This window comes from Ovis canadensis, chromosome 1 (assembly GCF_042477335.2).
Source record: "Ovis canadensis isolate MfBH-ARS-UI-01 breed Bighorn chromosome 1, ARS-UI_OviCan_v2, whole genome shotgun sequence".
Taxonomy (NCBI): domain Eukaryota; kingdom Metazoa; phylum Chordata; class Mammalia; order Artiodactyla; family Bovidae; genus Ovis; species Ovis canadensis.
Window position 1 is genome coordinate 8910984 of NC_091245.1, and position 24766 is coordinate 8935749.

The following is a 24766-nucleotide window of genomic DNA, read 5'->3' on the forward strand; positions in this document are numbered from 1 at the left end:
TTCCCCACCTTCACTTTCCCAAAAGCAGAAAAAAGAACTACTCCCCTAGCACGCTTTAAATGTACGAAATAATTAGTTGTGTGCTCATTCCAGCACACATATCTTAGCCAGATCTGGATTAACACAAGATTAATAACTCCACTTCTGCGAATTAGTTCAACCACTTCAAAAGACAGTTTATCAGTTATCTATCACATCTAAATAATACACCTATCTGACGACGCCACAATCCACTGCTAGGCATACACTCAAGGACAATTTCTACCTAGAGATGAGTATCAGATATGCACAGTAGCTTTATTCACACCTGACATGTGGCTATCATGTTTACCAACACACCGGTGAATGAATAAGCAAATATATGGGAGCTTCAAGGTTGGTGAAGATGTGGAAAGGACGGCGCAAAGCACTCTGATCCACCCTTTCCCACATGCCTTGCCTTATGCATCCCTGCCATCTGGCTGTTACTGACTTAGGTAACATCACTAATAATGAGACAAACTGGCACCACGTGCCTCCTGATGAGATACACTAACAAGGACACAGTATCACTAACGTTATATTCCTGACAAAAATGCATCAACTAAAACTAATTTTGAAAAAAAATCAGGTAAGTCCAAACTGACAACACAAAATCAATCTACCAAAGTCACCAAAAGTACCAATGTCACAAAAGACAAAGGCTGAAGAACCATCCCAGATTAAGGGAGACTAAAGAGACATAAAAACTGAGTGTACAATTCCATCCTGAACCAGCGAAGAAAAAAAAGCTGTAAGATACATTAAAGAGATAATTAGAACAATCTGAATAGGAGATATGGATTAGACAACAGTATTATACCAATGTTACTTTTCTAAGATTTTGAATTTTTTACTGCGATTATGTAGAGGAATGTTCTCATTCTTAGAAAACAACACTGAAATGTCTGGAGGAAAAGGAGCATGAGGTCTGTAACAGATTCTCAAATGGAACAGAAAAAAACTACAAAAAAATTAAAATTATATATACATATCTGCATATATGGAGGAAAAAAAAGAAAATTAGAGATAAAGCAAATATGCTGTTCAGTCCCTATGTACGACTCCTTGTGACCCCATGGAGTGCAGCATGCCAAGGTTCCCTGTCCTTCACCATCTCTTGGAGCTTGCTCAAACTCATGTCCTTCAAGTTGGTGATACCATCCAACCATCTCTTCCCTTGTCATCCCCTTCTCCTCCTGCTTTGAATCTTTCCCAGCATCAGGGTCTTTTCCAATGAATCAGCTCTTCGCATCAGGTGGCCAAAGTATTGGAGCTTCAACTTCAGCATCAGTCCTTTCAATGAATATTCAGAGTTGATTTCCTTCAGGGAAATCAGGGTTGACTGGTTGGATCTCCTTGCTGTCCAAGCGACTCTCAAGAGTCTTCTCCAGCATCACAATTCAAAAGCATCAATTCTTTGGTGCTCAGACGTCTTTACAGTCCAACTCTCATATCCGTACATATGGAATAGCTATAGCTTGACTAGACGGAATTTTGTCGGCAAAGTGATGTTTGCTTTTTAATATGCTATCTAGGTTTGTCACAGCTTTTCTTCCAAGGAGCAAGCATTTTTTAATTTCACGGCTGTCGTAAAGGTCTGCAGCGATTCTGGAGCCCAAGAAAATAAAGTCTGTCACTGTTTCCTGTCATGAGCTTCATTTTTTTGAATGCTGAGTTTTAAGCCAGCTTTTTCACTCTCCTCTTTCACCTTCATCAGAAGGCTCTTTCTTTAGTTCCTGTTTGCTTTCTACCATTAGGATGGTATCATCTGCACATCTGAGTTGCTGATCCAGCTTGTGATTCATTCAGCCCAGCATTTCTCATGATACACTCCGCATATAAGTTAAATAAGCAGAGTGACAATACGCAGCCTTGACGTACTCCCTTCCCAGTTTTGTTACATGCCTGGTTCTAACTGTTGCTTCTTGACCTGCATACAGGTTTCTCAGGAGGCAGGTAAGGTAGTTTGGTATTCCCATCTCTACAAGAATTTTAGTTTTATTATCAGGAAATGTTAAAAATGGTGACCAAACTGGGTGAAGGGCATATGGAAAGTTTAAGTAATTTTTTGCACTTTTCTGTACTTCTGTTTGAAATTATTTCAAAAAAGTTATTTTTATTTATTTATTTTTTTTTGGGGGGGGGGCGGAGATAGGGGCTGGCACTACGGCGACTCCGCCTCGACCAGGCCCGACGTGCTCCCGACGCTCGCCAAAAAAGTTATTTTTAATTGTATATATTTACACAACAAAATACTGACCAAGAAAGAAGAAATTAATTGATACCTGCAACATATTGCATGAATATCAGTCACTGTGTCCAGCAAAAAAGAATATAAACTGTAACATTCTTTTTATGATGTTCAACAGGTGAAATAATCAATTCTGACAGATGTCTGAACTCTGTTCACCATGGAAGCAGGGACTACTTACTGGAAAGGAGAAGAGGAAATCTTTTGGGGTGCTAGAAATGCTCACTATCTTGATTTAGCTGCTGACTACAGAACTCATACATTATGTAAAAAATTTTCCAACTATACACTTCAGATTTGTGCATATATTTATTATATTTTATACCTCAATTTTAAAAAGGTTACAGTAAACCATAAACAGTTTAGCTAAGGGGGGAAAATAGTACAAGTAAAAATATTTTAATGGACATGAAGCAAAACTATTTTAAAGGCAAATCTTCTGATAATACTAAATTCAGTCCCTACTTAAATTTCTGTAATTAAAAAGATCTTATACCACTATCTTGATAACATAATCTATAAATATATCAACTTTTAAGACTGTAAACAAGTCCACATTCAAATGAAGCAAGACTCAGGCAGTAGGCTAAAATAATTCATTTTTTCAAACTTAAGAAAAAAGCTAAGTTAAAAAAATGAAAAGGTTCAAACATGAGAGAGGAACCACACTTATCACATCACTTATAATTATAAAAGACTGAAAACAATCTCATAAAAAGCAGCACATTCCCTCAACATAATACAGGTACAGTAACGTCCGCACACAGAGTCTAACTATACAACACAGTCATCCCTCAGTACCGAGGGGGACTGGTCCCAAGACCCTATCTGACACCAAAACTCAGGGACGCACAAACCCTCTACACTCTGCCCTGCACATCCAAGAACATGGAACCTATGGATACAGAGGGCCAACTGTCTTAAAAAAGAGAATAAATAAAGACATGCTCATGAGGTAGGATTAATAATTGTTTTTCTGTTTTCATGATTTGCAGCAATATTCTTCAATTATTTTTACGGCAAAGTACATTTTAACTCCCACAAAGTGTCCGCCTTGCCTGTCTGAAACACTTTTACAGTCTCAACATAAATGTCAAAGAAAGTTTATTTCTTTTCAACATTAACTCCTTTTAAAAAATAACTTTAAGGTACAAAAATAAAAGGAAAAATTCACCTATTAGAGCAAAAAACACATTTTCCTTCTGCACCCACCTATATGACAATACCAACTCTCTTCGTTTTTAAACATGCAAACTTTAAAAAATAATTATTAAAATATGATGTTAACACATCTACTAATGACAAAAATTCATGAAGCAAAATTAGGCTTTACTACTAAACATTTATCCTAAAGAACAAAGGACTCCTTCCCCAACTCCCTAGGAAATCATCGTAAGTAAAAACTGTCTACATTTCTCTGTATCACACATTATTGTATGAAATTTCACAAAAATATTATTTAATTCTATGTTATTATCCTTTATTATGACATGTCTTCAAAAATACTATAGATGCTATTGGCTTCAAGAACTTAAATTTTAATTTACAGCATGAAATGAACACTGCAATCCAACAAGGTCTGAATCACTACCCACTGCCATGAAACTAAGGTCAGCCTTATTCCTAACAGCTCCAAAGCAAGATAAATGGATAAACAAATACTATAATAAACATACCTTGGAATAGTCTCATCAGTTAAAAAAAAAAAAACCTAATTCCTGACACATGCAACAACATGGACGTATCACAAATATTACACTAAGCAGAAGTCAGAATCAAAAAGAACACATATGCGATAATTCCATTTACATAAAACTGGCAGAAGAGGCAAAATTACCTATAGTCACAGAAAATAAACCAGTGGTGGGAGAAGGGAAAGGACTGCAAGAAAGCAGGAGGAAAGTTCTGGGGGTGATGAAAATGTTACATATCTTGATTGTTGTTATGGTTACAGAAGTAAATACACTTCTCAAAACTTATCAAGATGTACACTCAGCGTGAGTATACTTAAAATGAAGGCATTTTATTGCATATAAATTAAACCTCAAAAAGTTAATTTTGAAAAACAATAAGCTTACTAAAAGTAGACTGCCTCCTCAGAAAGCAATGCATTACAAGACTAACATTTTGTATTTCTTTTGTGTTAAACTGCCTTTCTTTACATCTATTAAAATAGATGTTAAATAAAGTTTTGGATAATATTTAAAACTGAGAAACACTGTTCAGAACTGTGCCATCTTATACAATACTCATTAACCACATGTGGCTAAATCAATTAAAATTTAAAATCTAGTTCCTCCAAGAGGAGAGTAATTTTACAGTAGTCACACCTGACAAAGTATAACAGTCAACCAAGTATCAAAGTCAGTATTAACAGTAATAAATCATGTTGACAGTATATGCTCTTGATATGATGGGATGAAAATGGCACTTTACTGCTGTGGTCTTCCTCCCAAAAACCCATGACCCATAACCAGGAGAAAATCATTAGGCCAATTACAATGTCTAACTGGAAGAAACATTCTATGAAATACTTAACCAGTACTCCTCAAAACTGTCAAGACTGTCAACAACAGGGAAGCATGAGAAACTAACACAGCCAAGGGGAGCCTACGGATTGGATACGCGACGAAATGAAATGTGATACCCTGGACAGGGTCCCGAAACAGAAACACAGACTAGGGAAAACTAAGGGAATCGAAATAAACTTAGTGAATGAGCAATGCTGGCTCCTTAGTTACAACAAATGCACGACAGCAATGTAAGACGTTAACAATACAAAAACTGAGTGTGGTATACTGTGGGAGCTCTCTTGTACTGTCTTCTCAATTTCTCTGTGAATCTAAAACTTCTTTTTTAACTGGAATATAATTGCTTTAGAATGCTGTGTTTTAGTTTCTGCTGTACAACATAAATCAGCTATATGTATACATCATCTCCTCCCTCTTTACAATTATTCTTAAAAATAAGGCCTCCAAGGGAATTCCCTGGCAGTTCAGTGGTTAGGACTCCGAACTTCTATCGCAGGGGGCGTAAGTTCAATCCCTGGTCAGGGAACTAAGATCATGCATGATGCACAGCCAAAAAAAAATTTTTTTTAATTAAAAAAGTAAAGCCTACTGAGTTGTGGTAATAAAAAAGGTTTTCTGCATTTTAAAAAATGCAGGTTCCCTCAGTCACACTAACCCACGTGTCAAGTGCTCAACAGTCCCATGTGGCTAGTGGTTACAGTATTTGACAGTGGAGATTTACAGAACATTTCTATCACAGCAGAAAATTCGGTTAGATGGTGCTGGTGTAGACGACTACAACTTATGAACAGACCTACATCTACCCAGAATTAAGAGCCCTCATAGAAACCTAAACAGCCTCAATATGTTTATTCCAGTTTCTAATTCAAACAATTACTTTCTGAAAACACTTTTTAAAAAGTCAATGTAATATATATAAACGTAACACTGAAAAATGTTTCACTCCCCAGAGTGCAATTCTCTGAAACTCTTTCAAGGTATCCAAGATGTCAAATCTGTTAAGATATTCTCTGCATTTTTCACTATGTTGGCACTGCACCAGTCATGGGTAAAACTGTTGACAGCTTTAGCACCATTCAAAGTAATGGCACCAAACTGTGCTAATACTCACCATGCTCTTCACTGCCCAGTGCCATATATTCCCGAGAAAGAAAAGAGCCGGGTTTACTTAAGAATGCCTTTAATAAGGCAGCAAAAGCTGCCAATTAATCTTGGATCCTGTGTACACATCTTGTTAGTAGTCCTGATGTGATGAAATGAGAAGCACACGTGAAGCACTTCTGCTGCACGCCACCGTCTCTAAGGAAGGCACTTAGGCGCCTTTGAGTTACAAGCTCAACTACCTACTTCCATTCATGAAACATCATATTGAGCTGAAAGGGCTGACACACAAATAAAATCATCCAGACCTAGGTATATACCAGACACTTTTTTCAAAAATGAACAAGGCGAGACTGTCACTTTAAAGAGAACTATTTGCTGCCAATTACAAAACTTAAGCTTTTAAGCAAAAGTTAAGATTTTAGAAAACTTCTATTCACTACCATGAGTTTGACAGATTTTTCTAGTACTTATACTTTCCAATAAGTAAAGGATTTTCTGATGTGTGTTGATATTAATGTGTGGAAGGTTTGATACTGTGTAATATAAAATATCCATTTAATGGACAAAATAGACCAATAGATTTTAATGTAATGGAATATAAAAGTGCACTGATATATAGTAATTCAAATTTCACAATGCAACTAACCTTTAAAAACTACTAGCTATCCAATTTTAGTGTAATATCAATGAAAATCTGCAATTATCTGAAAAAGCTCTTAAAATATTCCTCCATTTTCCAACTACATGCATGGCTTCATGAGGATGAATTTCCTTCATATACTTCAACTAATGTAAGAAACAGCCACGGACTGGATGCAGAAGCAGCTATGAGAATCCAGCTGCCTTCTACATGAGTGAGTGAAGTCGCTCAGTCATGTCCGACTCTGCGACCCCATGGACTGTAGCCTACCAGGCTCCTCTGTCCATGGGATTTTCCAGGCAATAGTACTGGAGTGGATTGCCATTTCCTTCTCCATAGTAAGACATAAAAAGCAATTTTTAAAAGGGGGAAACAATGTCACTCTTCTCAGCAAATTTTTTAAAAAATGTTTTAGAAAACTGGTATTTTTCGTTAAAAATATACTATGTTAACATGTAAAGAAGTTATTGCTATTTTTAAATCAATAAATCATTTTAAATTCCTTAATGTGATAAAGATAGATATAACTGAAAAGCCAAAAGCTCTCTGGGTCCTCTAATTCTTACGAAGGTAGAGGAGATCTAAAATCAAAAAGTTGACAGCATCTATCTCAGAGAAAGGGGAAAATATAATACAACAAATATATAAATTAACTTAAACAAACAAACATACATTTGAAAGCCTATCAAGAGACATAAAATATCCCTGATGACAAGGATACCAAGAATCCAAATGGACACTTCAAAAGTATCTCAGGTTAAAAATATATTTTTCGATAGAGAAACTTTTCACATTCTGAAATTTACTTATATGATTTCTTTACTGCCTCTACCACTAGGCTGTAAGACCCACAAGACAGGACCTTGAATGTTTTGCTCATCACTATGGCTAGCCCAGCACCTGGAACAAAGCAGGTATTCAAATAATTTGTTGGATTGAAAACAAAACAAAAAAGACAAAAGACTTAAAAACAGAACCCACTGAGGTCTCTATTCAAATTAAAAGATGACACTTCACAATCAAAATGTATCTATCCGCATAGTAATAACAATTATGCCCGCTAACAACCACTGAAAGCCTATTCATCACCACCACATGCCAGGCAGTGTACTGTGCATTTTAGACTTTTAATTCCCAAATCACCACGGGATATATTTTCCAGTAAGGAAAACAAGGTTCCAAGAAGTTAGCTTCTTTATCTATAGTTACAGGTAGTAAGTGACAGAAAATTAAACCCACACTTCCGTTTAATGGCCATAAGCTTTTTCTCTACATACTGAGACGGTGTTGAATACTGCTTAGTTACTTTCTTCCTCCCATTTCCTTGCAATTTTCAGAGGAATTTAGTTGTGGAAGTAACTTTTTCTCCTTTCCCCAATCTCCCACTCTGTCCCACTCTCACTATCCTCCACTATCCTTCCTTCTCGTCACTCAAGCAATAGAGTGAGCCCCCTCTGCCTTCTGGCTGAATGCATACATGTGCAGTCGTGTTGGACTCTTTGAGACCTCATATCCTGTAGCCTGCCAAGCTCCTCTGTCCATGGGATTTCCCAGGCAAGAATATTGGAGTGGGCTGCCATTTTCTTCCCCAGGTGATCTTCCCAACTCAGGGGTTGAACCCATTTCTCCTGCATCTCCTACACTGGCAGGAGGATGCTTTTCCACTGACTGAGCTACTGGGGAAGCCCCAAACCCTGTGGCTGGGGAAGAATACATATTCTCATAGCACACTACCAAATTTTCATTAACAATAGCAGAACCAATATAAGAGATTAAAAAGTGTCAGATTCTAGAACATGAATTAAGGCTCTCTGACCTACTGCTCTCACAAGATGGCTTCATCCAGTTACTCAATTAGCCATGGTTTGGGCAAAACCATCTCAATTCCTAAGGGGCTAACCATGAAATCCTCTGAATGTAACCACTCTTCAAGGATTGAGCCAAGATTTACCAATCATTAAGTACCAAAACAATACCTCTGACAATTCTGTCAGCCTCTACAACCAAAGGACCAATACTGAAGAGGCTAGAGCTCCCAAGACTTCCTCGAGGATCAGAACAACTAGAATAAAAAGAGCCTTGTTCCCAAAGAACACTCTAGGCACAGTATCACCACACAAAAAGCTATTACTGTTACTGTCATTTTCCCCACCTTATACTTCTGAATAATATATAAATGTTTCTTTTTTCCCCCTTTTGGTGAAAGGAGAATAAAATCAGCACCTAATAAACTAGTCAAGAAAAATTACAATGCCATAAACATGACCATGTTATTTGATAATCTCACCACAAGCCAATCTTTTCCAGTGAGGGCTCCCCAGAGCCTGTGAAAGTTTTACACTTTTTAAGCTTCACAAAGCCCTGAACATGCGTTACCCCAACATCTATGTTAAAAAGAAAATGAACAATACGAGAAACGACTCTTCTACCTTAAAAATTAAGTTAGCAGTATTGAACACTGTGTCAGTATGTAGAGAAAAAGCTTGTGGCCATTAAACAGAAGTATGGGTTTAATTTTCTGTCACTTACTACCTGTAACTACAGATAAAGAAGCTAACTTCTTGGTGGCATAGTGGGTAAGAATTCACCTGCCAATGCAGGGGACAGGGGTTGACCGCCAGTCGGGGAAGAGTCTACATGCTACAGAGCAACTAAGCCTGTGTGCCAAATTTTCCGAGCCACGATCTAGGGCCCAGGAGCCACAACTACTGAAACTGGAGCACCTAGAGCCCATGTTCCCCCAAAAAGAGAAGCCAGCACAATGAGAAGCCAGAACACCACAATGAACAGCAGCCCCTGCTCTCTGCACCTAGGGAAAGCCCACACAAAGCAACAAAGACCCAGCACAGCAAAAAATAAAGTAGCACTCTAAAAAAAAAAAAAAAATTTTAATTTAGCTGCAATCTGCTAAAGAAACCTTGCCTGGAAAAAAAAAAAAAAGGATCATAGGAAGTCACATTTTCGGTCTGTCACTCTGCACATCATTCTCTAACAGGTAACTTTTAATAAAAGTAAATAAAAGTAATCCCTACCCTTTTCATCAAAATCTTGATATATTAATTTACTAACACAATAAGATCTGAGTAATAAAAAAATGACTTAAGCAATTAGATGTCACCAAGTACATGCAAGCTACCAAAAAAAAATAAACAGTACTTCTAAATGCTCCACTAAAAAAGTTTTGCTTCAATATTTAGCAACTCTAGTATACAAAAACACATAATACAAGTTTATGCTGTCTCCCTGATCCTTTCCCAAAAGTGAAAATCCCTGCTACCACTCAAATGTGAATTTAGATTCATATACAGAAGTCCTACCCTTCAAATCCTCTACGGACTTCCTCATATCCAAGTGTTACTTAATACTGTAAAAAGTACACATAAACTAAAATTTATAAAAGCAATCAATGTAAACTAAATAACCAATTAATTTTTCCAAACTAAGCCTCGTATCTGCTCATAGTTATTTATAAAACCTTTATCACACATGATCCTCTGAACCCACAAAATCAACAAATTTTGTTAACACTGCACTTGGAACCAACTGTTCCAAGAATGGTTGGTTAGACCTACTAGACCTCATTCACCAAAATATACACATGTATTTTAACTCTTCAGGACACGTAAATTAAAACCACCGAGATAAATACAGGAAAATTTTTCGAGGAAAAGGGAAAACATCTAGAAGCTTCTGTGTGATTCTGCACAGAAAAGGCAACATTACGCCTTCTCTGAGACATGCCGCCACTCCTAACAGTGGGACCTTTTAAGACCCTAACCCCATGGCCATACTAACTAGACCAATGATGGAAATTTGGACGAAGTTCAATCTATCAAATTTTCCCTCTCAGCAATCTGAAAAGGGGACACTGAGCTAGTAACCATTTGGCTAGTGACACTAGAGCCTGAGTTTATACATACACGTGGCTCCAGGAATGAGGTGGCAATTTTTTTCTGTGTTTGCTAAAGCAGAAAAGGCCAGAGTGTGGGAAGACAACCAAAGCAAGATACAAAGAGACATGAGATGATACCTACTGGCCAGCAAGGAGAAAAGCGCTCTCTGGACTAACTCTGTCTCCTGAATGCTTCCCGGTTCCTAGTTCATGTGCTTCATGAAGTTAAGTGCTCTTGGGTTCCTTAATATACCCTCTTACCTCTCCCCTCAGAGGACTCCTCTTCCTGTCTTATGTCATCGAAAAATCATGATGATACTTTAAGACAAATTCATACCAAGATCAATGCAGAAAAGGTATGATTATTCTTATTTATGGTTCATAAGTGATATGAATGGTACCAGAGAAATTGCTTCTATTTACTATCTGTAAGTTCAGGAGAAATAATAACAACAAAAATAACCAGAGCCTTAAAAGCAAAAATTCTCTGCATAAGCCCTCAGTTTTGTGCTTCCCTTCAAAACTCACCTGTTCAAAAGTTCTGCTGGTTCACAGCAGGAAGTTTGAGCAGACTTTGTTCAGGTCCTTTTAACACTGTAAATAATAAAAGTATCACAGTAAATGACCCAGGAATCTCTTAGGAAACTTTAAAAATACAACTTTTACTGTGAATGTGCTTTATAAGAAATGGATTCCAAACCCGGTTAAAACATTATAATTACCTGACATGCTTTTCATCCAGGGTCCCTGTCCTAAACTCTAAATAGTCTCTCCCAGTAGCTCTGGAATGCGACTGAAAAATCTATTTTTTAAACCAAAGTTCTAAGTGATTCTGATGAAGCTAATAAATGAGCACCACCACAGGGTTTCAGGAAATTATTCCTTGGCATTTTCACTCAAAACTACCAAATATCTGATAGAAAACTGAGAGCTAGCAAGATGGCAATACAATATGTATCCTATGCAAATAATCAATGAGCCCCAAGATGTATGACCATTGCCAAAATGTTCAAGGAGCAAAGCTCCAGAAGTGCTTTCAGCTGCAAAATCAAAACCTTCTTTTAACGCTCTGATGAGACAATATCTTAAACATCCACAAGACAGTGATATTTCAAGTGACAAACTGAAACAATAGCTTCAAGAGATTTCTTAGCTAAATTCAAATAATGATTTGAAGGCTGCTACTAAAGAGTCAAAAAATAATAATTAAAAATTAAAGTTGACAATTTTACTCTCAAGCAAGAAAGCAACTTGAGAAAGCCACTTTCATCTTTAATTTTGAAAAAAAGTAGCCATGTTACAGTGTCCAAAAGGTCATTTAACTTTATCCACTGCACTCTACATTTTATAAGAGCAAGCAGAAGCAAAAGAGGGGAGAACTAGGTAACAAGCTCTTCTTTAGGCCTAACTCAAGAGAACAAGCTCTAGTGTATCTCCTATTTCAGTATAAGTATAAACAAAGCTCAACTTTAAGGAAACTCTGTAGTTAACCAGAAAATATAAAATTGTGTTCCTTACTTAATTGCTTGAGGTGAGAAAGCATATCATACTTTGAAAGTATTTTTATAAAATTAGTTTTGGCTACAGCATAATATTCTTTTGTTTTTCAAATCTGCCCTCTTCTCTCTCAACCTCAAATAAAATTATGGGCAATTCAAGAAAGGTAACATTTTTGTATTCCTGTGTAATTAATCTAGTACATTTCTCAGTCATCTGAGAGCATAAACAAATTAAAAAATGCAATCCTGGTCAAGAAATAATAGGAGTCTAACTAACTTGCATGTGTTGTATGTCTACTTATATTTTTAAAGACATGCAGTTCTTCAGGGCATTAAAAGTGAATGGAAATCCTAAGACCTGATCACCATAAAATCTAGTGGGGGTTAAGGGGAGGGGAAAAAAAAAAAAACAACACTTGGGTTCAGAGTTTTAACAACAATGGCCAAGTAATGTTAAGGCAATTCAAACTGCTGAAGAAAAACAGACATTGAACTTGCCTCTAATATACCAGGATTAACACCAACATAGGCTGGAGAGTCAACCTAATGAGACTGGTCCCACTATAATCTATAAGAGATAGAATAAGACAGAAAAGTACCAAAAATTTAGTCATTAGAGTCTAATGGAGAACTACAAATGAAGTCAGTCTTCAAAAATGGCACAGATCAAAGATCCTTCACAACAGCAAAGATAAATAAGACAGTAATAATCTCATCATCCAAAATGGTTCCCCCAGATAGCAATCACTACCAATAGTGTCATCTTCCAATGTGAAGGTCAAAAAAAAAAAAAAGACATATGGAATATTAAAATGCAGAGTCATGAGAGCCAATGAACCCATATGACATCAAAGACATAATTTGGAACTGTCATTTCAAAAATTCACCAAAGGAACAAAAGAGAGAGAGGCAATTGGTAAAAACACTACCTCCCCTCGAGCATCACTATCCCTGACGCTCTAATTCCTAACAACTCATGATTTTCAGGCATGATTTTCAAGCAAGCTAAGACAAATTATTTTACACATATGCAACTCACCAACAAAGGCATTTCAAAATCAAAATATTAAATTCCTCAAGTGAATTAAAATGAAAGAAGACATCTGTGAGAGCTCAGTAATAAGAATATGGAGATAAGCTGAAAGAAAATCAGGAAAAAAAAATTTCCAAAAAAAAAAGTCTACTAGCATAAAATTACTGAAGAACTAGTCTGAAAGATCAAAGTTGATGAACAAATAACTCAGCACAAAAAGTTTTACACATGTAAGATGCTATAAAAGATACACAAACAAATTAGTGGACCAATCCCTGAGGAATTTAAAACTAGGCTGGACAACACAGAAATCACTAAGAGGAATTCTTTATCATTAAAAATGTGAATTAAAACACTTCTTCAAGGATATATTTCTTAATGATCTGTGTCTAAATTTCAAAGGAAATTCATTTCTTTACATTTTCAAATAGTCTGAAATATTTCAAAGACCCTCTTTTTAGAAAGCAATTTCTTTTGAAAAATCCTTTTAGGCAGGTGATCATCAATCTCATTTAAAAACTTTTGAGAAAGCTATTTCATGACAATTTCCTGAAATATATGAGCCCCCTCAATTTTTCCAAATTGGAGCAGAGAAGGGTGTCCTGCTGGGGGGAATGGGGTGGGCACACTGGCTCAAATTTCCAGATTCTGACTTCCAAGAGTCACAGAGGTGTCGAAAAAGACTCCAGGACAACTGAACAACTCTACTCATCAGGACCGATGAGCTGGCACACTTTCTCTACTAGGCTCCTTGTGATCGTGCCTCTCTGGCTAGACCACCTCGGTACCTTCCCAGCCACACTGGACCAGCTCACTTCAGCTTCTGCCACAGGGTCTTGGCCCTGGATTCCTAGCCTGGGGCACTCCTCCTCCATGGAGATACAGAGATTAGCTCCGTTACCTGTGTCGAGTCTTTCCTCAAATATTGGTTTTTACCCAACAAGGCTTTCCCAGGGCACTCCACCTAAAATGAACCCCTCCCTCAACTCCCTGTTATCCCACTACCCTGTCTCATTTTTTCCCACATCACTTATCACTACAGTATATCTTACCCAAAAGTATGTATTTACCTGTCTAGGAATGAGGTCCACAGAAACAGGAATTTTTGGTCTGTTTTGCTCCCAACCCCTAATAGTGTAGTACGACCTCAGTATTTTTCAAAAAAATTAATGCACAAATGACAGAAGAAATGAATGGAAGCACACAGTACCTTCTCCCTCCTCAGTCTCAAAATCCTAAAATGTACAGAAAAGGCCAAGTACAGAAAAGGTCCAAAGCCTTTTCTTCTCTAGTGAATCATGACCATTACCTGTGTATTTCCCATTGTTAAATGTCTGCGTGACACTAAGGACTGTGTGACATTTTTCCAGATACTTCCCACTTTTTAAAGCTTTTTCTAGTGTCTTCTATTGAAGTCAACATTTGTTGGGACAGAAATGTATACGTTCCACTTTGAGCACTACACTAGTTAAACGCATAAAAACATCAAGGAATAAGGCAACATATTTGTGTTCGAAATCAACAAACCCTGACAGGCCAGAGCTGCAAATACTTGGATAAAAGTTAGTGTTCAAAAACAGTGACAATTTTTTTTAATCTAGAAAATCATTAGGTTCTAAAAAGGAAATACTATGTAAGGGAAAAATATCTTCCATGCATACACACAGGGAACCAAAGCTGCCTGTGATCCAAGGTATAAAACACTGAGTAAGTATAATCCAAGGTACACAACCGTGGATAAGAAGCTGGTCACTGGTTCCGGCCCCTTCCTCAATCTCTTGCAAGTTAAACTGAAATACTTACCTTTCTTACAGAGAAAATAGATGTGCTTACTTAAAGAGAAAATAGATGTGCTTAAGTGTTCTTTCAGGGAAAGAAAGAATTTTTTAAAAAACAAAAACCCACAGTGCTAGATAAATGCAAAGCAATGTAACTGCTTCCCGAACACGGTCAGACAACCTGCTTCTCTACACCCTCTTCTCTGGTCGCTTGGTTTATGTTTCAGCCAGAAAACTGAAATAAATCTGAGTGCTTTCGTGGGGAACTGCTGTCACTCAAGGCTAATGCCCATTTCAACCTGATGTGAAGGTTCGGGTCCCAAAGCTGCCATGGGTTCTACTCTTCCCGACCTCCGTCCCAGGTTCCGATCATGGCTCCACCTTGGCTTCGGGCCTGGTCCAGACCCAGTCCTCTCGCCGCGGAAGGAGTCTCCCCAGTGCAGATGCTCGGTGAGGCAGGCAGGGGCGCATCTCCCCGAGGCCAGGTGTGGGGAGGAGCGCGAGCAGGAGCAGCTGTCTGGCCGCAGCAGCTGTTACCCCGGGCACCCCGAGGCTGGCCGGGCGGCTGGCCCGGAGGAGCAGGTAGCGGAAAGGCGAGCCCTCTGGCCCTGAGCGAGCCGGCCTGACACTGTCCACCCATCACCCTCCTCCCTTCCTCGGCTCCCCCTGCGATGCCAACGGGCCCGGGAGGAGGGGACTCCCCAGCTCGACGGCAGAGACGCGCCAAGGCCCGGCGTGTCCCCGGCCGGGGAGGCGGCTCCCTCCGGCCCCGCACCTGACCTGTCCGTTCGCTTGACGCCCCAGCCGGCCGAGGCGGCTGCCGGGCGGCCTGGGGGTATCCATGCGGCTGGGCCGGGTCGGGCCGGAGCGGCGGGGACGCCAGAGCGGGCGGCAGGCCCAGGAGAGCCAGGCAGGCTGGCGGAGCCTGGGCCGCAGAGCGGATCCGGGCAAAGGGAGTGAGACCGAGTCGCTGGTTACCTGCGGTCCGGGACAGGGGAGACTCTCGGAACCCGTCAGTCCTCAGCCTCAACAACACAAGATGGCCGACACGTCGCCACGCACGTCACGTGACAGCGCGCTGGCTGTGCCACGCCCCCCGCTCCGCCCCCGCCCCGCCCCGCCTCCCTCCACGCTCCTCCAGCCTCCCACGACGTCCTTCCTTTCCCCCTCCTCCCTCCCGTCTTCCCTGGACACGCCCCTGCCCGAGCCCCGGATGTCAGGCGGGAGGAGGGCGGGGCCGCGGCAGAGCGCAGGCGCTTGCGAGTCCCTGGGCCAGACCTCTCCCCGCTTGCCCTTGAGTTGAGTGGAGTTGGTGTCCATAGTTGGATCTGGGCCAATCGCCATGTGACTCACCGTCGTGTGTGCCCAGTCCAGAGCCCATTAGCAGTTCAGAAAGCTCTGCATCGTTTAGGAGCTGATTTTCCACACCAGAACTTTTCCACAGGTTTTCGTTCCGCGTTTTCCCTGCTCATTAGCCATCCTAGAGAAAAACGGGGACGTGACACGCTGAAATTCAAAGCAGTTTGTCTGCTTGTTAACGGTTATGGTAGAACTGGGAATTCATTCTAGAGTCTTGGAATCTGACAGCTGGGGAGGACTTTAGAGGTCCAGTCCTTCCTAGTGCGTCTCGGGATATAACTCTTCCGCCTAAGTATCTCTTTATTTGCGGATTGCCAGGTTTTAAAATACAGGCCACCCGGCAGCATCACGGACATACACTAAGAAATGATTCACTGCTTTATCTGAAATTCACGTTATACTGGGTACCCTGTATTTTTATTTGGTACATAAGGCAACCCTACCCTTCTCAGGCCATCCCATTATTTCCTTGTGCCTTCATTCTCTCATTTACAGGATCCTTCCTTTTACCTTTTAAAATACTCAAGTATCTTTCGTCTTACAATTGAATGTTAAAACCTCCAATTCCCCCTACAACAACTTCTCCACCCCTTCGTTCCCTTTCAAAGCCAAACAGCACATGGGACTTTTCCTGGTGGTCCAGTGGCTAAAACTTCACACTCCCAGTGTAGGGGGCCAAGGTTCAATCTCTAATCGGGTAACTAGATCCTGCATGCTGCAACTAAGAATTTTCATGCTGCAACTGAGACCCCGTGTGACTCAACTGAGACGCAGTGCAGCTAAATAAATACTTTAATTTTTTAAAAAGTCAAAAACACGGAAGAGGTGTTTTTACATACTTTCCTGATTTCTGTACCTAGCAAGCAGTTATCAGCCATTCTAATGTGGCTTCCATCCTGACTGTTCACCCATTGCTTGCTCAGCCTACAAGTTGATAGCTGGAGTTTGTCAGTACTTATCTTTTTTTTTTTCAGTCCTCATGTTAACTCAAGCGCTTCCTCAATGGCTCAGCCAGTAAAGAATCTGCCTGCAATGCAGCAGACACAGGAGTTGTGGTCAGGAAGACCTCCTCTGGAGGAGAAAATGGCAACCCACTCCAGTATTCTTGCCTGATAAATCCCATGGACAGAGAAGCCTGGCGGGCCACAGTCCAAAGGAACACAGTCAAACACGACTAAGCAACTGAGAGCACACAGACACACACAACTTGACTTGGCTCTTCCCCCATTTTCAATGTCATTGACCACTCCCTACCTCCTGAAGTACTTTCTCCCTTCACCTTTATGCTCTTACTGCTCAAAATATCATCAATGGACCAGCAGTATCAGAATCACTTGGAAACTTGTTGAAACACAGAATCTTGAACAGGTTCTTCACAGTCCCAATCTGCTGAACTCTAGAATCTCTATCATCCACATTGCCCCCCTTTCTTTCCTCTATCTCCTGAGTTTAATGCTCCAGATATGACTATGTATGAAAGTCCTCAAATATGCCGGTCTGTTTTAGCCTTTGCACATGTTGCTCCCTCTTGTTATGATGCCATTCCCAATACTTACTCCACTTTTTGCCAACAGGCAAAACTCCTGCTCATCTTTGAAAGCCAAAATCATGTGTTACTGACGTGGCTTGTCATGCCACATCTCTGAGACTATGCCATCTGTGCCTATAATTTTATATATGTATAAAATATATATACACAAAATTATATATATATATTTAAGGTATAATTTATATACAGTAAATTTAGCATTTTAAGTATGCAGTTTTACATATATACTTAAGGTATAATTTACATACAGTAAAATTTAACAGTTTTAGTATACTTTTGAAACAGTTTTGCAATTTTTAAAAATTTATATAGGTGTGTACAATTACTACTAAAATCAAGGTACATAATAGTCCTATCTCCCACAAAATTCCCCCAAATGACCCTTTGTACTCAGCCCTAACATCCACTCTCAGCCCTTAAAAACATTATTCTGTTTTCTGTCCTTATAATTTTGCCTTATGGTGTCATATGAATAAAGCCATAGAGCATATAGCCTTTTGAAACTGGCTGCTTTCACTTAGGGCTTCCAGGAGGCTTACTGGTAAAGAACCTGCCTGCCAATGCAGAAGACACTGGAGCTATGGATCAGGAAGTAGCAACCCACTCACTCCAGTATTCTTGCCTGGAAAATTTCATGGACGGAAGAGCCTGAAATTCAGTCACAGTACTGCATGCTTCAGTACTTTCTTCTGTTTCATTGCTGAGTAGTATCTCATCGTATGTATGCACTATATCTGTCCATCCATTCCTCAGTTGGATATTTGGGTTGTTTCCATGTGGAGAGGTTATGAATAAAGTAGCTATATTCACATGCAGGTATTTGTGTGAACAAAGGGTTTTATTTCACTTGGGTAAATACCTAGGAATGAAATTGGTGGTTATATGGCAAATGTTTGCTTAACTGTATCAGAAACTGCCAAATCATTTTTCAGAGTGCCTTAGACATATTTGTAACCCAGTATAAGCTTTCAGAGAGCAAGAAACAAAGTTAAGGCATGATAATGATGGTGATGAGGAAAGCTAACAAAAGTCCCCTGCTTTTAACCATTATACATACTGTATTGTTCAACTTTGTATCCTCAGCAGCTGGCATTGTCCTGGCACACAGTAAGCACTCAAAAAATATCAATCCCTATAGAATCAAATAAATTCTTGATTACCTACTCCTTGGGAAAGGCACATTTCTCCTTTCATCCTCTCTGTCTCTCCAATGTTTCTTCCAACAGTAGTTTTAAAATGACAGCAGTAGACTCATGCCTGCCTTGTTGTTGTTCAGTCACCAGGTCATGGCCAGCTCCTTGTGACCCCATGAACTGTAGCATGTGGTCTTCCCTGTCCTTCACCGTGTCCTGGAGTTTGCTCAAATTCATGTCTATGGAGTCAGTGATGCTATCTAACCATCTCAGCCTCTGCCGCCCCTTCTCCTTTTGCCCTCCATCTTTCCCAGCGTCAGAGTCTTTTCCAGTGAGTCGGCTCTTCACATCAGGTGGCCTAAGTATTGGAGCTTCACTTCAACACCAGTCCTTCCAATGAATATTCATGATTATGTCTGCCCTAGTCATTGTATAATAACAAAGTTTCAGGCTTATTATATCATTGATAGAAACAGAGAAGTTGAAAATAATAGATCATTGGTGGGGAAGGAGGAGTAAGGAGCTTAGCTCAAAACGAATTTAATTTGAAATGAACACAGGTTGATTAACTGTGATAGATTATATTTTTCTTAAGAAAATACATCTGTTCAACATACTCTTCTAGAACCTACCCACTACCCTCTGCAGATATTGCTGTTTGTTGTCTGATTCTTTGGGACCCCATGGATTGTAGCCCACCAGGCTCCTCTGTCCATGGAATTGTCCAAGCAAGAATACTGGAGTGGGTTGCTGTTTCCTTCGCCAGAGAATCTTCCTGACACAGAGATCGAACCCATGTCTCCTACAGTGCAGGCGGATTCTTTATCACTGAGCCACCGGGGAACTAGAGTTTCATTCTCCTCAATCCTTTATAACCAGTAAACCCTGGTGGAAGTGAAACAAGATGCCTTCCAATACTAAATCATAAAGGTGATGGAGCTTGTTTGCTCACAGTCCCTTTTAAGGCAAGAGCTGATGTAAAATAATAATAATAATAATTTTTAAAAAGAGCTGACAAATGATAAGTCCAAATGTCCTGAGGCTGCCATTCTGGGAGGAAGTCCAGACAATAAGGAGAGACCCAAGTATCTGTCCACATCTATAGCCCCAGCTAAAGTCCCAGTATCAACAACCAGACATTTGAGTGAAAAATGCCACCAGATGATGCCGGCCCCAGCTAAGTCGTACCCAGGAATCCAAGCCCAGGACATCATAAAGCAGAGACAGGTATCCTCACTGTGCCTTGTCTGAATTCCTGGTCCACTGGATCCATGAACATAATAAAATGGTTGTTTGAAGCCACCAAATTTTGGAATAATTTGTTACATAGCAATAGTGACTGGAGCATATCCTTATGGATTGAATTGTGTCCCCCCCCCCAAAAAAAAGGTACGTTGGCCTCCAAACCTCAGAATGTACCCCAGAAAGTGACTTTATTTGAAGATAGGGTCTTTGAGGTAATCAAGCTAAAACGAAATCATTAGAGTGGACCAAAATTCAGGATGACAAGTGTCCCTATAAAAAGAGGGAATCTGGGGACTTCCCTGGTAGCTCCGCGGAAAAGAGTCCGCCTGCCAATGCAGGAGACGCAGGTTCGAACCCTGGTCCAGGAAGATCCCACGTACCTCGGAGCAACTAAGCCCCCGCGCCGGAACTACCGAACCCACGTGCTGCAACTGCTGAAGCCCATGTGCCTTGAGCCTGTGTCCCGCAATGAGAGAAACCCATCCGCCACAACTAGAGAGTAGTCCCCGCTCGCTGCAACTGGAGGGACACCCACGCAGCCACGGAAACCCAGCACAGCCAAACATAAATAAGTAACGTTAGGTTTGCTTGTTTTGTAAAAAAGAAGACATCTGGGGACATCCCTCGTGGTCTGGTGGTTAAGAATCCACCTTCCAGTGCAGGAGATGTGCGTTCAATCACGTGCCATTAGGCAACTAAGCCGGAGAGATGCAGCCACTGAGCCCACGGAGTCTGGAGCCTGAGTTCTACCGCTAGAGAGAAGCCCGAGGTCCCCAACAAAGATACCGTGTGATGTAACTAAGACCTCGCGCAGCCAAATAAACAAATAACAAAGAAAATGAGCTAAAAAGAGGAAATCTGGACACAGAAATGTATAGACAGAGCACTCCACGTGAACATGAGGTAGGAATTAGGTGATACTTCTACACCCCAAGAGACACCAAAGGTTGCCAGCAAACCAACAGAGGCTGCGAGAGAGGCGTGGAGCAAGCATTCTTCCTCAGCCCTCTGAAAGAACCAGTCAGCACCTTGATCTTGAATTTCTATCACCCAGCACTGTAAGACAATGAATTTCTGCTAAGCCACGCAGTTGGTGGTACCTTGTTACAGCAGCCCTAGCAAACTAACTGTTAGCTGCTCAGTCGTGTCCGACTCTTTGAGACCCCATGGACTGTAGCCTGCCAGGCTTTGCGACCCCACAGACTGTAGCCCACCAGGCTCCTCTGTCCATGGGATTCTCCAGGCAAGACTATCAGAGTGGGATGCCATTATGGAATCATCTAAAATTTTAAAGAGACACTTTGAAATGAAGGAGATTTAGAGGCAGTCAGAACTAAAGATCTGACAGTCACCCATGGAGAGGAGATCTGTGAAAACTTGGGAAATTACCCATAACCAGCAACTGTAAAGAGGAAAAGCATGGAGTTAAGGCAGGCTCTTAGGAAGAAAAAGTGTAGCTGATGGACAGAGAGAAGTTACAGGGAGGACCAGGTTAGAAGCAGGAACCAGTCTCAGAAGAGAGGGAGGAAGAGATTGGCTGGTAGTGCCAAATCTGTAGCATTATCAAGGCATCTGGGCCTGGGGACTGGAGGTGCGTCTGTGGAGCAAAGAGTACAGAGGATTAGAAAAGAGTAGGTGATGAGGAAGGGAGGGTGCAGACATTTGGAAGTAGATTAAAAAAAAAGGAGGATGGATTCATTAGTGCAGAAGGCAGTGCCACTCAGATTGGTACCCTAACTTACAGCGTTGGGTACACAGCTGAAAAGCAAAGAGGAAACACAAGGAAGAGAGTGCGGGAAGAGAGCACAGCAAACAGCAAGGAAAGACTGCTCAGATGATAACTATGGAAACGGATCCATTTTTATGTTTGAAAACATTTTTATTCTAAAAGTACTTGCATATTTAAACTTTTTTTTTTAAATTTCCAACCTCCAGATGTACCAAGAAAATTAAATCGTAAAAATGATCTTGGACTACGATAAACATATCCTTTCATGTAAACACCCCACAGTGTGTCCCAAAATGGTGTTTTCTTTCTCCTGAGTCTTGCATATTGAGGATTTCATATTTTTGCTGTCCCGAAGAGTTCCCACATGCATGTTCAACTGCTCTTCTCACTTTCTTTGCAGTCAGAGAGTCCCTTTTCTTTTTTAGTAACTGTTATTAGCAGTTGCAACAGTAAAGCGTATGTGTTTACAGTTTAATACTTTTAAGAATTCAAAGACATATAACAGAAAAAATTTAAAACCCTCTCAAGCCTAGATTCTTTCCCTAGGAAACTCAGGACCCTTAGGTTCTGTCCCCTCTCAAGTAACCCACTGATGACAGTTTCCTGTGTGGCTTTCTGGTTGTATAAGGAAACAAGCATGATGTGCTTCTTAACTCTCAGTACCACCGAGAGCTGAGGATACAAGCAGTTGCCCAAAATCTACTTGGCACTGACCTCATGCAGCTTAGCCGACGTAGGCAGAGACATGGCATTGTATCTCTCATGTAAAACAGAACAAAATACCTGAGTGGTACTGTGTTTGCTGCTCTGCTTCCGGCCTTTCTCCAAGAATATGTCCTGGAGTCCTCCACATTCTTTTTAGTGTCTGCCTAGCAGCAATTATTTACATGGATAGAGGATGGCATGGCACCCCACTCCAGTATTCTTGCCTAGAGAATCCCATGGACAGAGGAGCCTGGCAGGCTACAGTCCATGAGGTTGCAAAGAGGCGGACACGACTGAGCGACTAAGCACAGCACACATCAGAATACACTTAACTGATCCTCTGCTGACAGACACCCTGATTGTTTCCATTATATTTGCTATAACAAATAATGCAATAATAAATTTCCCTTTAAGTATACCCTTATTCATGTTTATATTTACCTATAGGATAAACTCCCAGGGGTAGAATCCCTGGGTCAATGCTCCTGAGTATCTCTGCAGCAAAATACAGGGCTGGATGAAGCACAAGCTGGAATTAAGATTGCCGGGAGAGATATCAAAAACCTCAGATAAGCAGATGACACCACCCTTATGGAAGAAAGCAAAGAGAAACTAAAGAGCCTCTTGATTAAGGTGAAAGAGGAGAGTGAAAAAGCTGGCTTAAAACTCAACATTCAAAAAATGAAGATCATGGCATCCGGTCCCATCACTTCATGGCAAATAGATGGGGAAACAGTGGAAACAGCAACTGACTTTATTTTCTTGGGCTCCAAAATCACTGCAGATGGTGATTGCAGCTGTGAAATTAAAAGACACTTGCTCCTTGGAAGGAAAACTATGACCAACCTAGACAGCATATTAAAAAGCAGGCATTACTCTGCCAACAAAGGTCCATCTAGTCAAAGCTATGGTTTTTCCAGTAGTCATGCATATATGCGAGGGTTGGACCATCAAGAAGGCTGAGCACCGAAGAATTGATGCTTTTTAACAGTGGTGTTGGATAAGACTCTTGAGAGTCCCTTGGACTGCAAGCAGACCAAACCAGTCAATCAGTCCTAAAGGAAACCAATCCTGAATATTCAGCAGAAGGACTGATGCTGAAGCTGAAGTTTCAATAGTTGATCTACGTGATGCGAAGAGCAGAATCATTAGAAAAGACCCTGATGCTGGCAAAGATTGAAGGCAGGAGGGGAAGGGGGTGACAGTGGATGAGATGGGTGGGTGGCATCACCGACTCAATGGACATGAGTTTGAGCAAGCTCCAGGAGATGATGAAGGACAGGGAAGCCTGGTGTGCCACAGTCTGTGTGCCACAGTCTGTGGGGTCACAGAGAGTCAGACATGACTGAGCAACTGAACAACAATCTCGGCAGCAGACACCTGCCTTTCATTCACAACTGTTCTGCATCGGAAATACTTTTCCATGTTTGGGGAAAATAAGAATCTTGGTGGGAGACCTTCCCTTACAGAAGACAGGTGGTCCAGATACTATCCCTTCCCACCCCTAACACGTGGGCATGACTGGGCTCCCCCTCAGACTCTGAATCTGGACTAAGCACCTGCAGAAGAAGGGCATCCCAAAGATCTTATCACCCAGGGCAGTGGCACCAGGCCTGGCTTGTCTCCATGGAGCTCTTTTGGCTGTGGTCCCCAGACACCTGGCTTCCTGCCTATTTCCTAAGCCTAATCCCCCAACCCAGCTAGTGATTCTGTGAGCCCCTCGATGTCTTTGCAGGAAATTCTCCTTCTGCTTAAATCAGTCTGCTTAGATTTTGTTACTTGCAATTAAGAATCCAGACTGATTCTGTAGTAGTAAGCCTCCACGATGGCTCCCGGCGTTTCCTACCAATTGGGCTGGACTGTGTAACCAGTAAGATACTGTGGGAATGACAGAGCATGATTTCCAAAGTGAGGTCTTAAAAGACATTGTGGGTGGCTTACACCTCTAATATCACTTGCTTTGAGAGAGACCAACTGCCATGCTGTGAGGACACCCTGACCGTCCAGCGGAGAAGTCCACTTGGCAAGAAAACAGGCCTCTGGCCAACAGCCAGCACCAACTTGTGAATCACGCGAGTGAGTCACCTTAGGGATGGGTCTTCCAGCCCCAGTCAAGCCTTCAGATGGCTGCAGCCTCAAGTGACATTTTGACTGTTTATAAGAGACCCTGAGCTAGAAACCAGCTAAACCGCTTCTGAATTCCTGCCCCTCAGAAAGGGTATAGCATAATAAATGTTAATTATTGATTTCAGCCACTAAGTTATAGGATGATTTGTTAAAGCAGAAATTAATGACTG

The 24766-nt window shown here is 40.9% G+C and overlaps 1 protein-coding gene across 5 annotated transcripts in view; it reads right to left on the reverse strand.

Annotated features, from left to right (window-relative positions):
* The window catches only part of GIGYF2 (GRB10 interacting GYF protein 2), a 133051-nt gene extending 117193 nt beyond the window's left edge, over positions 1-15858 (reverse strand). For 2 of the 5 annotated variants that reach the window (XM_069585483.1, XM_069585457.1), the window contains exons 1-2: positions 15728-15858; positions 10968-11033 (exon numbers count right to left, since the gene is read on the reverse strand). The gene's annotated coding sequence lies outside the window, so the exon portion shown is untranslated. Of the gene's footprint in view, positions 1-10967; positions 11034-12436; positions 12507-15529 lie in introns of all 5 variants that reach the window. The other 3 variants (XM_069585463.1, XM_069585494.1, XM_069585472.1) reach the window with 3 other exon arrangements.
* Between the last annotated feature and the right edge of the window lie 8908 nt (positions 15859-24766).